Here is a 13,796-nt window from a genome sequence, read left to right as displayed (position 1 = left end):
TATCCCGATCATTACAAAGATCTGCATTCTTCCCATTTGTTTTAAACCCTTTGAGAGGACAAGCAAACAAACAAACATACACCCTCCAAGTGCATAGAACATATATTTAGCTAGTTGCTTAGGTATTTGCAGTGCTTCTAAGTAAAACAGCAGAAGAAAATTGTTACAGCTTCAAAAGGACTGTCATTAAATAATGAAGTTGACCTCATTGTGGATATGTAAGAAAAAAAAATGCAAGTGCCAGTCAGCCCCCTTTGGTGAGGGCTGTTTAATTTTATGAACTGGATTTCAAGATTTTTGAAGAACTTGGACGTTGTACATGCCTGAAGCAAAGATAAAATCATTATTTACAGTCCACACTGTTCCTAAAATGCAGTCAATGGAAATGAAAGCACAGATGCTGAACACAAACATACCATGTATTGGCTATTAGGAAAGGCAAGTACGGTACCTTCTCAGATTCCTTTTAACCTATTTGAAATGCAGTCATGATTAAAGGATGCAGCTAAGAGTTTGTGAAGCCTTGCTGTGAAGTTGTTTAAAACTCTTGAACACCTGAAAAATATGAAGGGAGAAAAAAGTTAGAATGACTTGTGCCAGCATATAGTTTACAACAAGCCAACAAAACCTGCCATCTAAAACCTGGTCTAGGGTGAAAACTGAACTGGGGTGGGGAAAGAAGGGCTGACCACTTAAAAAAGCATCTTTTTGTTTATAGGAATACTTGGTTGAAGCTGCATGGCTGCTTCTCTGCATTCTACCAGGAGTAAAGTACAAGTTTGTCACAGAACCCACACATTTTGGCACTGAAGTCACTATATGAAACATTAAGAACTTAGCACATCAATATGAGAAAATTAACTGTCGCAGAAATATAAAAAAATAGATTATAACATAGAAGGAATTATTTTACTATTGGTTTAAAATGAAACAAACTAAATGGGTAAGTGGTTATATATGCTAAACTGGAGATCAACGTTCAAAATGAAGTCAGAACTAGTCGGTTGCTCCTATCTGACATCCTATAAAGATATTTAAGTGAAAACATTTCAAATAGAAATTGCAGTTTATAAAAAACACACCTGAAACACCCCAAAGAATGGCAACAACGGTATAGCAAGCAGCAGGCAGAAGAGTAACTCCTAAAATACCTAGGGCTGTACAGAACAATAACTAACACCAGCTAAAGCTTTAAATTATCATTGACTGGACTGTGACAAGACTTTCTTAGGCACACAAGCTCGTTTGGTTTCTCAATAGAAATGGACAATATTTTGCCAAAAGACTTAAAGGAATTTTCCCTGTTGCTCATAAATGGGATTTTAGGGTAAAAGCTCAGACCACAGCCTTGGGCTGCTGTCAAAACATGAACAAACGCGACTCTTTCAGCTGTACACCTAGAATTCAAAACCCGGGCTTTAAAATTAAAGGCAATATAGCTTTAAGCTTCCTCCCCTCCTCCCATTTTTAAAAATCAGCCTACTTAAGTGAGCAGCTATAGCCCTCACCTCTCACTCATGAAAAGTTTTGGGTAGGATTGTTGTGTTCTGAGGAAAGACGTTAAACAACTCTATTGCCAGGGACCACCGATGCTACCCCGCGCTGCGCATCCCTGCCATGCTAACAGTGAATCCATTGCAGATGGCCAACAAGGTTAACACGCAGCTCCCAACCAAACTGTAGGGCTCTGCAGAGACTTCAATGATTGCAGAATGTCAGTAATCCAATTCCAACAGCTCCTGGCTCTGAAATTGCTATTTTTCGGACACGTGCTGAACATTTCACCTGCTAGTAATGACATTTTTGTATTTTCTTCTAATTACACTCAAAGCTAAGACCTTTGGCCCTGGGCCACAGACCTCTATTCAGGCTGCACACATTCTCTTAAACGCCCTGATCCTTTGTTGTCACTCTCAGTCTTTCATCTATTATTTACATCCATTGAGAAGAGAGATACTCTACCATTTGTGAAGCTTTAAAGCTTCTAATCATCTTAATTTCTTGGCCTTTCAAACAGTGCTTCCCCTTATGGACCAATGCCAATAGTGTGACAAAATAATTTTTCAAGCCAAGATCCTCCTGGACCCTTCCCAAACCTTGACACACACACTAGGCTGTAAGTGCCTTTTATCCTCAGCCGGCTGCTTTTGCAAACACAGACCTTTGCTCAGCTTGGTGGGGGGAGGTATGGATTTGCTTGTCAGTGGCTTGGGGGGAGTTTTCTTGGGGTTTGGGGTGTGGTTTGGGTTTTTTTTCCCCCATCATTTTCTTTCTGTTAAAATGTCTAACTCAATTAGTCCAGCTAAATCAGACATATTGTAGTGAATCTTCCCTCTTTTAAAAACATTAAGTACCTTCTGAAATACAAATGACTACGAGTTTTAAATTTACTGTTTTTTCCAAAAGCTAAACTGCCAATACGCTGGGTTGGTTTTCTACTGTTACATGCCCATTCAGTACTGACAGATTCTCACACAATATTTAAGACACACAAAATATCAGTAACCCTTTTTCTGATTAATGGCAGCATTAATTTGTCATAATCTTACAACACAATGTGACAAAAATAAAATTTCTTCATCTGATGTTCAGATCATCTCCTCCTGATCCTCACTTATTTGCAAATGAAGTAGGAATCAAGACAGTGGCATTTTTATCAAGATGCAGGAGATGTCTTCAGAATTCATCAACCACCAACCTTGGTTTCCAAGACCTGTGGGATATGCTAACATGTGATCCATCCTGGCTCTTTCTTCCACTACTGCCTGGCTTACTTTTGATTTCTAACAGTGCTTCCTTGTTGTCTGTCCCCTCAGAAGACTCCCAACCCCCTTGTCTTTTCTTATTTTCACCATTTGCTTCAACCAGCAGTTCACTTGAGACTCATCCATCTTACAATGCCTAAAGTGACAGATGCTCTTAGGAATGACCGTACTGCTGAGTGAACAAAAGATAACATCACCTCTAGGAACTCAGGGAGAAATACAACTTCAACCCTAAGACAGGGTTATCCTGACAGACACAGCACCATAAACCTCTCCCAAGTCGGAGGGGGGGGAGGGGGGTGTGTAGGAGGGGGGAGCCAAGCCAAAAAAAAACCCCAATTGCAGAGAAAAGGAATCTGACACAATTAAAGGCCAAAAGAGTATTCTTTCTGTTGTAGCTGTAGTTAGTGGCATTGATGGCCTTTTTATTTTCTTTTTTTTTTTCCTAACACCCCATGGAAGAATCCTGTAGAATTTATCTGTCATAAAATCAAGAGGCGCAGAGAGAGTGGAGAAATTTCACACAAAATCTGTCTCAGGATCCCTACAGACTTGAATGGAGGAAGAAGGCACTTTGGAACAGCTTCAGCAGTGTGTCACACACGTCCTTCGCCAAAACACAAACATTACCTTGTTAAAATCTACACATCCTACAGACCAGCTGTTGCTCAGTTAAATTCTACAGGAATTCAGAATCATCGTGCAAGCCTGTGCCCTTGATGAATGCATAATGTAAGCGAAGTAAGATTACTTTAATGTTGTGGCTGTTTGATAAACCTGTAATTTGCAAGCAACAGCCCCCCAGTGTTTTGACACTTGAGCACACACCATTTAGAAAAACGTTTAAATTAGAATGATAGATTTTCCAGCCAACACCCACATGCCCATCTACAGAACGATGTCTGTTTCCAAATGAAGATCCGCACTCTACGCCTAATAAGACTGAAGCAAACACTGCTGACTTGAAATATGCCCAGAATTCTCCATCAAGTCAATAGAATGGATGGGACCTGTTGAAGACAGAGGAGTCCTGCGTGCTAGAAATCTCTTAACAAAAGAAAGGTCATATTAGCATCTCCTAGCGACATACTCGCAAAAGTGATGCCGCAAATGCTGGAAATCCTTTTTCTGCAGTGAGATGCAAAGAATTCCCTCTCTCTCAGCAAAGCTTTAAACAGCATCTCATGTTCAAACACTACAGGAAATAACCATCATTACAGTACATGAGATTGACAGCATGTCAGTTTAATGGACACAAAAACTAGAGTTGTAAAACAAAGACCAAGATAGGGGGCCTATTAACCAAATGTCTTCTGTTCAGTGTAAAGTCACGGAAAAATCACAATATGCACTCCTTTAGCCTTATTATTTAATTGTATTTAGCCATATTTGTTAATTTGTGAGGAGTTACAATTTTAGGTACCTATCCTGATCTGGAATTTTTCTGTTGCTTTCTCATAGCATGGCCAACATCAAACCAACCAGATTCTAAATACAGAAGTAAGGTATAAATAGATCATTTTTTAATATAGGTGATTTTCCCACAGTATGCCATGCAGTACCATTTTGGACATGTGATATATGGAAGTTAAACTAACAACCAGTAAAGTCTGGCCCTTCCTAAAAGGGATCCCAACTCTGGACCCCACACCACCTTGAGAGTTCTCTCCCGTTCTGAGCCACCGAGTAATCTGGCACTGAAATCTTCAATTAAATCCCATTCAGCTGGGGAAAACACTTACTCATAGGAAACTCTACAGAGGATAATTATTGGTACGTGATTGAAAGAGTTGTATGCAAGACTCCACTTTCCACCTCACATCCCAGCCTGCTCAGTCCATGTCACCCAGTCCTCGGCAGGTGGCACAGCTCAAGGCATGCCACAACTACCAGGAAGAAAAAAAATGAGAAAACCAAGTTTGGGAGATTTACAGGCACATTCTGCCATGGTATTGGAATCCAATTTTCAACACCAACTCTACTGTACCTTGAGCGTCACCATGTCCAGGATAACTTTCTGAAGCTCCCTCCAATCCAATCAAGTCAAAGAAGCAAATAATAGAGTCTGCAGTTAACATCCTCACAGGAACAATCTTGAAAATATATAATGCTTTCATCTGAAATACTTGAAGATCTCAGCATCAGATATAGACCAAAAAGTAGTAAACTGCATCCTGCCTTATAAAATCTATACTCTGCACTCAAATGAGCATCTTATCATACAGACAGTCCTTACATGTTGTACCTCTAAATATTTATCACAGTAGAGAAAAGTGTTTATAGTTAATATACAATCCATCTTCTGCACGCTGCTGCCTTTAAACAAGACAAAGTGTAAGGTAAAAGGTCAAAACTACTATAAAGAGCCCTGTATAAAAACTCTGGCATTACAACCATTTTGCTAGAAGAGAAAAGGTGTAAAATAGGTTCTTGGAGCCAAACTCCCTATGCAACGGGGCACAGCAAGGGTACTGATCCAAACAGTGGCGAGTAGTAACACAACTGTTGGTGTTAATGTGTTTAGGAACACCAGACTGCTTTGAAAATCTCTCATTTAATGAAAGCAACATTTTTCAGTTGAAACTGAACATTTTTACATGCGTGTAGTAAAATAAATTCCCATTCAATGCAATTTTAACGTGGAATAGCTGAAATATTGATATTAAACTTACAGGTAGCTTCTGTCATTACCATTAAGTTATTGACACTGAAACATGACCTTGAAATGACAGCTCCATTAATGCAAGTCTTACCGGGGAAGGTTTCAAAAAGCCCCGATTAAATTAACTACTTTTAAACACAATAGGATCAATATGTATGCAGAGAATGTACACCCCCATGGCAAGTTCTGCTTGCTTGATTGATCAAAAACAAAAAAATCCTGTGGCCTTCCAGATCTCAGCTGGTGCCAGAAATCCACACAGAAAAAAAAAATCCATCTAAATGAAACTCTGAAAAGGTTTACCCTTCACCAGTCTATTTGCACTTCAAAAACTCCTTAAGTCCTTCAGCTAAACCCCAGGGTTGAACCATTTCAAAAATGAGAGGGGGATGGCCATGATTTATCTTCCTTCTGTGCTCTGGACAGAGCTGTAAAATCTGCCTGCTGGGGGGTGTGTGCGCGCGTGTGTGTTACAGGCTCATGTTCAGGAACCTTGGATATTTACCATTTTTAGAAATAAGTCTGCCCAATTCCTCACTGTCATTTATCATCTTCCATCAGATGCAAGTACCACTTATAAAGCAACATTTTGATTTCTGCTTGCTGGCATCCAAGCTGATGAAGCTGAATTAGCAAAATGGCCAAACATCTGAAATCAGCTTTTAAAAGAAAAATATAGTACATCTTATTAAAACCTGTAAGGATCAGCTATTGCCTCAGTGAATTTGTGCTGAGGGAACATTTGTTTAAGAATATAATTTAAGCCTCTCCCTTATATTTACAAGTATCAATCACATTTTCAGCAATAAGCCCAAAATAATTTTCCATTTGTAGGTAATCAATGTGTTAGGTCACATATTAGGATACATTTTTCAGTCCTCTGTACTTCAAGATACATTACCAGTAGAAGGAAAATGGAGATTTCATGGGTCACAAACTTCTGGGTCACAAGGACCTTCAGTGCTGCTGTCAGCCTAGTAAAACTCAATCAATATACTCTTGCTTTGTATGTCCACTATTAAAAACTCTGCACCTGAATTTCTACATGATTTTTCCTGAAGTAGAAACACCAGCTCGACAACTTTACTGACATTCTTTGAACAGAAATTAATGCTCCAATATTCAGTTAATGTGTTAAAAGATAAATACACACATATGTGAATGAAGCGTACACTTCCTCCAAACATCACAGACAAATCCTACAGCACCAACATCGCAGAACAGCACAAAGCGAGGGCACTGAAACATGCCTATGTCTTTCAGTTTTTCTAAAACCTTCTTCTACTCTTAAGACCCAACCCTATAAATCAGATATCAGCAACACAACTCTTATCAGTCTAAACTCTTCAGACTTGGATAAATAGATAGACTTGCTCTCAACGCAAATAACAAGAATAGATTCAATATTACCTATTTTTGCATGGAAAGGGCCCATTTATTTCCAAAGACCTTTTCAGATTTTGCTTTATCACAGATTTGGTATGTTCCATTCTAAACCAACAGAAATGGATGAAAAATATTTTATGAAAAGATAAAAATATGCAGATCCTGCCACTGTAGGTCGAGTCTTAATCCGACTTGTTGGAAGCTTTAAAAACATTGACATTGTGCTTGTTTTTGTGCAAGCCAAATACTGGCCCTAACAAAACTGCAGGGCTAATCTGGGAAAAAAAACCCAAACCCTAATCACTCTATTAGTCCGCACTCAAATCCACAAGGATACTTAAGGAAGAGGTTGTGGATATAAGAAGGAATGGCATCTTACTCAGCATCTGACATTCTACTCAACCTAACTCCTCAGAGTCTGAAACTCTCCTCTAGTTTAGAAAGAGTACAAGATGTTTTTGAGTACATATTCTCTTTTGAGTATACTTTTTTTTTCATATAAAAAAAAAACCAAACTCCAGTGTAACTACAGATCTGTGTGCTTCTGCAAAAACTGCAACAGAATATTTACTTGATTGAGCCGGTGAAGGACACAAAATTATAAGACTGCGCTGAGGGTGTTTCAAAACTTCTGGTATGCTTGCCAAATTTTACCATTCCAGCTGCAGTTTCATTAGCAAAACACTTCAACTTCCCTACATATGCCAACACTTGCTATTTTAACAGAAAGAGTTTTCACGAAGGTGGAGGTTTATCTCTCCTTACTACATCCAGTAGTACCAGGAACAATTTTTCTGTATTTATTGTAATAAAGAAGTCTTGAGTATTCGTGTAGCCATCTATTTTTCTGTATTTGTTTACAAATCCTGAGAAAAAACAAAATGCACATTCTGAATAATACTATTTGGTACTTATATTTAAAGCAAATTGAATGTCACCACAGCCAGGTAAAGTGACTTTAGGAACTGAATTCTGAGCAGAGCAAAGACAAATTAAAAAAAAAAAACAAACCACCACACCAGATTGCAGTCTGCTTTCAAAAAAAAAAAAAAAGCTGGAAAAACAAAACACAAACAAGAAATACCCTGTGGATTCATTAGCAACCAGGGTGGCAGGCCTTCCTCTAATTCCCTTATAAAAGCCCATGACTACCTGCAGAGCCTGGGAGTGCAAATCACATTAGTGGAGCCACCAGATGACCAAAGAAAGCACTGGAGGCCTGGTGAAACCAGTAAACAAAAGGCAGCATTCCAGCTGAATGCTGCTGCTAGAGTCAGCATTGTAAGATGCTTGGATCTGATAACCCAAAAAGCAGATTAGCTGCAGGCAACAAAAGAGTAAAATGAGAAACAAAGGGGTCATTTTGACACACGAAGAAATAATTTCCATTAAGCCATCTTGAGTTTACTGTGTAGTTATAAAAACTGCTCCTACTTGAAGTGCCATTTGAAGCAATGAAGCCATGACAGTGCAGCGACTTGGACAAGCTCCTGAAATAACACATCCCTGAACACAATATAATTTAAAGAGGCAAACTGGCCTCTTTGCCCTTGAATCTTTGTGACATTTTAAAGGCCTAATAATGATTTTTATATCTGTTTGCACAGATTCCAGTTAGAAGACTTAACATGTACTGCTAGGCTTGAAGAGAAGATTCATTAGTTTTATCTTTATTTAAAAGTTGCCTGCAGTGAACACTTATATCGCAAGTATTCTCATGAAATTACACAAGAAGGTTGCCTTTTCTCCCCAGCCCCCATCTCCTCCCACGTGTGTCTTGCTGACTCACTCTCAAGGAGTGAGTGAAAGGAGAGAGTCATATTGTATTCCTTACCAGAAGCTTAGCAAAGGATTTTTTTCCTGAAACAAGTCTAGGCATACTTTAATCCCAAGGACCGAACTGCAAATTTGGGACACAGAAGACCATAAGAATGTGTAGACACTAGAGAGACAGAAGTCAAAACTTTCCAGACTAAAATTGGAAAATTTGCCACAATTTTGCCATATATACTCAGCGCCAAAACAGGTCTTTATCTTTCTTCACAAGACAGTAAATTGCCCTGCCACGAAATACCCATGAGCTAGGAGAAGTTTCTGAGGAACGCTGTGGCACACTGAGAACATTTCAGCTTGCTAGCTGTGCTCTCCGCTTCTCCCATTGCTAGTGCAAAACACAGAAACCTGACACATGATGAGGCCTTCCTTTAACACAACATTTCTTACGTGGTTTTTGCACACATATAGCAACTGTTAGCCTTAGTAGGGATGGGATTTCACAAGCATATCCATCCACAGCTAACGGATTCTTCTCCGCGACAAGCGCACAGAAAATATACCCAGAAAAACAGCTCAGCAGTGTCTAAGAGGGACAGCATAAAAGGGCAACCTATGGCTGTTTCCAGATACAAATATATGGTATGCATTGACATGGAAATCCTGCTATCAAGGTTCAATGAAAGGCTTGCCATATAAAGTTCTACAAACACCTTCTGCTACCTGGTGACTTTGCCAAAATACAGAGCCATTAAACATATCTGAATGGGAAAAGACATAATGCAGAGTTCTGGTTATACAATATGGTCCGAGGACATCTGTACCAACATACTGACATCAGGAGAAATCCAAGAGGAAAAGCAGTGTAATGGTATAGAGTAGATATTGTGCACGTGTGGTTTTCCTCTGGTTCCAAACCATTAGGCTCTCAAGTATCACCATGGTATCCATGCTGCTCCTAGCATTTTTGCTGCATACATGACCTGGGAGACGAAGAATGTGGATGGACAGAAGATAGGCAGAGTAGAAGCCCCTCTTCTATTACTGTTGTTTTAAAGATATCTTCTTATCCAAAACAGCACTCAGGCATAAACATGCCTTCATAAATTCACAGAAGGAAAATGCAACGAAAGTTGTAAGGAACATGGTCGAGACGGAAGCAGATTTTAAAAGGAAAAATGGCTTGTGGCCATAATGAGCACACATATGTCCGATGTAAATCTACATGGAGGGGAAGAACGAGATGCTGTTGCACATCAGAATCACCTTGAACACTTAGACTGAGGAGAAGGAAAAATAAATTGAAGTTCAGAGATTCAGCCTATCACTACTCAGAGAAACACTTAAGTGTTTGTATTTATAGCCATCAGCCGGTCTGAATATGAAGATGGATGCAGCTACTAATCACATAAAATGATCCGCTTCAATGCAGTTGGCCTTTATACTGCAGAGAGAAAACAACATGATCTTTGCTTGGTAGTGATGGTCAGTAGATTACCATTAGTGATTTTTCCCAGTATCTTACTAATAAAGATATCAGAGCACTCTAAAGAGAAGGGCAAGCTGATCAGTTTAGGATATTAAAAAAAAATCTTCAAATATTTCATCCAAGCAGACCCCATATTTCAGTTACAAAGGGCTTTTCCAAGCAAGACTATTTCAAGTGGTGTGCCCTGGGTTCCCTCATCACTAAAATATTCCAGCAAAACAGAAACTCTGTCAGGAATTGCTGCTTAACTGCTGTTGCTTGTGCAGAAAGACACAGTGTGGCCAGACCTCCCTAAAAATGCTAATGCCTTTATCTCTTTGAGGAATTCTAGTTATTTTTACATAGGGACAAGCACCTGACTCACAAGTCCTCCCTCAGCTGGGATTGCCATGGACCCAGTTCTGGGCAGCTGACTGAACACCTGGGAGGTGGAGGAAATGGGTTTCTGTTCCTAAGATCACTCAGCACAGCGGGCAGAAGGTCCCTGGAATGAAGACTCCCACATACACCAGAAAATTGATGGGCTCCTTAAAGATCTGATAGGAAAACCACAAACACATCAGGGCATCTTCACTACTCATGTTGATCTACATCCTCTATGAGTACAGTTTGGGTCTACATCCTCTCACATTAAAACTGCTTTTGTTGAAAAGCCATCCAAATAAAGACTTCCACAATGCCCACAGAGCAACCTGAGGTGATATACTTAAGCAAAATTTTAGGCCACAAATACCACACATTAGTTATCCCAGTAGAGTAGAAACCATTCATACAGAAATTATGCCTAATCCAGACACTGCTTGGCATGCTGAAAGTCCAGGAGCATTCATGAAAGTGGATATTGAAGGATGTTGCTTTAAGGTTGGTGGAGAAACCAAGCTGCTTTTAGAACAGTTAAAAAGAAATCTAGCCAGAAAGTGCCAGGTGAAAGACACAGGACTGGAAAAGAACACTACAAAGGGTACACAAAGAAAAGACAGTTGCCAGTGCTCTTACTCAGTTCCACCACATCTCCAGTGCTCTGGCATGGAAGGAAAAAGAAATTGGTCAAGGAAAGAAAAGGCCTTTCAAAAATAAGAATTTCATAAGAAACATAAATAGGAAGGGAATACCTTGTTCTCTTTCAGACACACTGAAGTAGAGAGATCTCATGAAGACTCACTCAGGAATAAGAAAAAGACCATTCTACTCTTGAAGTACAGGAGGGGGACAACAGATGGAAATGCTGATAAGGAGTTCTCTCTGCTTGTGATTACAATCCTGAGAGAATCTGGTAAAGGTGAGCTAAGGAGGGTAACAGCATTTTCTTCTCCCAACATCATAACAAACTTACACTGAGCTCCTGATGCCAGAGCTGACCTTCGTATATACCGATACAGACCTCTGTTCTTCTGGTGGTTTCTAAAAGAAGCCCTGACAAAATGCATAAACTGAAAAACCCATACAGAGAGATCCTGGAAATGAAAAGGCATTCATATTCCCAGCTGTCAAGTACAACATAACAATGAGGAGTGTATACAAAGACATATATTAAAATAATCTAATATTCTCTACAGGTCTACAGGTCTATTAAGTCTGGCTTACTCTGAGATGGAAGGCCCGCATCGGCCCCCCTCTTCCTTCCAGAGAAAAATCTCCATTGCTGCTAAATGTATTGGTTTTCAAGGCCATACACATACACTGATCTATAAAGAAAACAACAGCTTTGATGGAGTAGGAACCTTTCTACGGAATTCAAAAGGAAGACAATTTTTTGTTCCCCACTTAAGTCTATTGTAATTGTACATGCAGTTTCAGAAGACGGGTTGTGTAAAAGCTAAACAGACAAAAAAAATACCAGCTTCACTGCCTGTCACCCTTGAAATCCTTCACATGACAATAAGCAGCACTTCCCCACCATATGCTACATGCTTCTGGTGCCTTCCAGAAGGCCTTTTTATCTGATGCTGGGAACAGACTCCTGCGGCAGATCTGAATGCAGAGGTCTGAAAGTACTGCATAAATGAGAGATGGAGTTGGGAAAAATGAGTGGTTGAGTACAGAAAGAAACAGGAAATCAATTCTCAGAGTTGCTATCTTCACTCTGGTGCTTCTGTTCCACCTCCTCCCACACTTGCTCTCTGCCCCTAGCCAGCTTCCTACTGTACCAGCTCTTTTCCTACCTACCCACTAGCAAAGGAAGGGAACTTTACCAAGATCATCTTTCCTCTGCTGGTACAGTATGTCTCTGTCTTAAAGAGTACTGTCTGGTTTACTCTGGCCTATTTTTGGCTGTCATCAAAATATGCAGCAATTCTTTCTTCCAGCTTTTTCTGCTTCCCCAAGTATCGATCCAGATCCCATCTAATGACAGGATTTGAGATCTCATGGAAATCTGAGAAATCAACAGAGATGAAAATTACAGTGTATGAAGAATAAACAGCATTTTTTTTTAAAAGCAGGGGTCAGCAGGGCAACAATTCCAGATAAGATTTACATAAATGTACGTGGGAGGTAGCAGGAAAGGCAGTTGGTTCCTCATGCTCAGGCGCACACAGGTAATGACCTCTGTCTCTTGCTCTCCCAAAGCTAACAATGTTGGTTATTGCACTCCTCCAGTGTGATCTGGAAAGGATCCAGCGCACTAGTGATTACATTTCACCCACAGTTAGTTTAACCTTTGAAACACGACAGTCAGCGGCAGGGAACAGGCCAGCATGTAAGGTCAGCTCAACCTTGTTGGTCCCAGTATTCTCCCAGTGTTTGCACAGAAAACAACCCAGTGATCAGGGATTCCTCCCTCATAAATACAAAAGACCCAACAGGGACAGCGCTGCAATGCTGATTTTATTGCAAGGTACCATTCACAGCCGTTAATCTGCCAAGGCAGAAAAATACTGGTTCTCCTTTTTCAAAAAACACATGAAATAGTATTACACAGAAATAGCCTCATTTAGCAAGGCAGAGGTGGGACGGTTTGATCTAATGTCAGGTATCAGGCAAATGTTGCACATCACTCCTCCAAGAATATACAGAGAAAAAAAATCAAAGAGAAAATAAGTACACTCTGAAATAACAGTGAAACATCTGGGTCAACAAGTGTAACAAGAACACTTTGTGCTAAAAGGAAGGCTAAAAAAATTCCTGTTAAGCTGACCGTTTTTCTCAAGTTCACTTCCTTTCCAGAGCTGCCTCTTTTGAAGCTCACATTTTATCTGTTGTACATCCAATTTTAAAATTAAAAAAGAAAATCTTCAATTACCCTGTATTTCAATAGAAAAGTACAGGACTTAGCAAGATCAGATACTTTATCTCTTTCTAAATAGTATTTTTAAGTTTCAACTAAATCCTTAGTCACAGGAAAACGTATGCAAAAGGAGACCAGCAAAGACATTCCTGGCTTCAAAAAGCTTATAGTTTGTTATTTAGGAGTTATCACATTTTCCCTCTGTATATATTGAGAGCATTTTGAAGTTATTAAAATGGGGAAAAAAATCAATTTTCCTTATGAACTACTGCCCTCTAACATAATAGCGGCGATAAGAATTTTTTTAGTGGTGCTTAACTATCCCTTGGAGCATGTGCACTTGGATTTTTCATTATTTGGCTAAGTGTTTGTGTGGATGGCTCAGGGAGCACAGGCTTTTCAAGAGCCAGTAAGAGGTGAAATAAAGGTCACTTCAGCAGAATTAATCTTCTTTTAAATTCTCAGAGAACTGCTGCTGAAAAGTGGCAGCAACAA

General features: G+C 39.6%; 1 protein-coding gene across 12 annotated transcripts in view; it reads right to left on the bottom strand.

Moving 5' to 3' along the window:
* GREB1L (GREB1 like retinoic acid receptor coactivator) overlaps positions 1–13,796 on the bottom strand; it is a 142,238-nt gene that overhangs the window by 80,789 nt on the left and 47,653 nt on the right. For 11 of the 12 annotated variants that reach the window (XR_012659177.1, XM_075084794.1, XM_075084792.1 and 8 more), the window contains exon 2: positions 452–555. The gene's annotated coding sequence lies outside the window, so the exon portion shown is untranslated. Of the gene's footprint in view, positions 1–451; positions 556–1,962; positions 2,069–13,796 lie in introns of those variants that run through there. The other variant, XM_075084795.1, reaches the window with a different exon arrangement.

Source organism: Phalacrocorax aristotelis, chromosome 2, assembly GCF_949628215.1.
Source record: "Phalacrocorax aristotelis chromosome 2, bGulAri2.1, whole genome shotgun sequence".
Lineage (NCBI taxonomy): Eukaryota > Metazoa > Chordata > Aves > Suliformes > Phalacrocoracidae > Phalacrocorax > Phalacrocorax aristotelis.
This window is presented reverse-complemented; position numbering and strand designations above follow the sequence as displayed.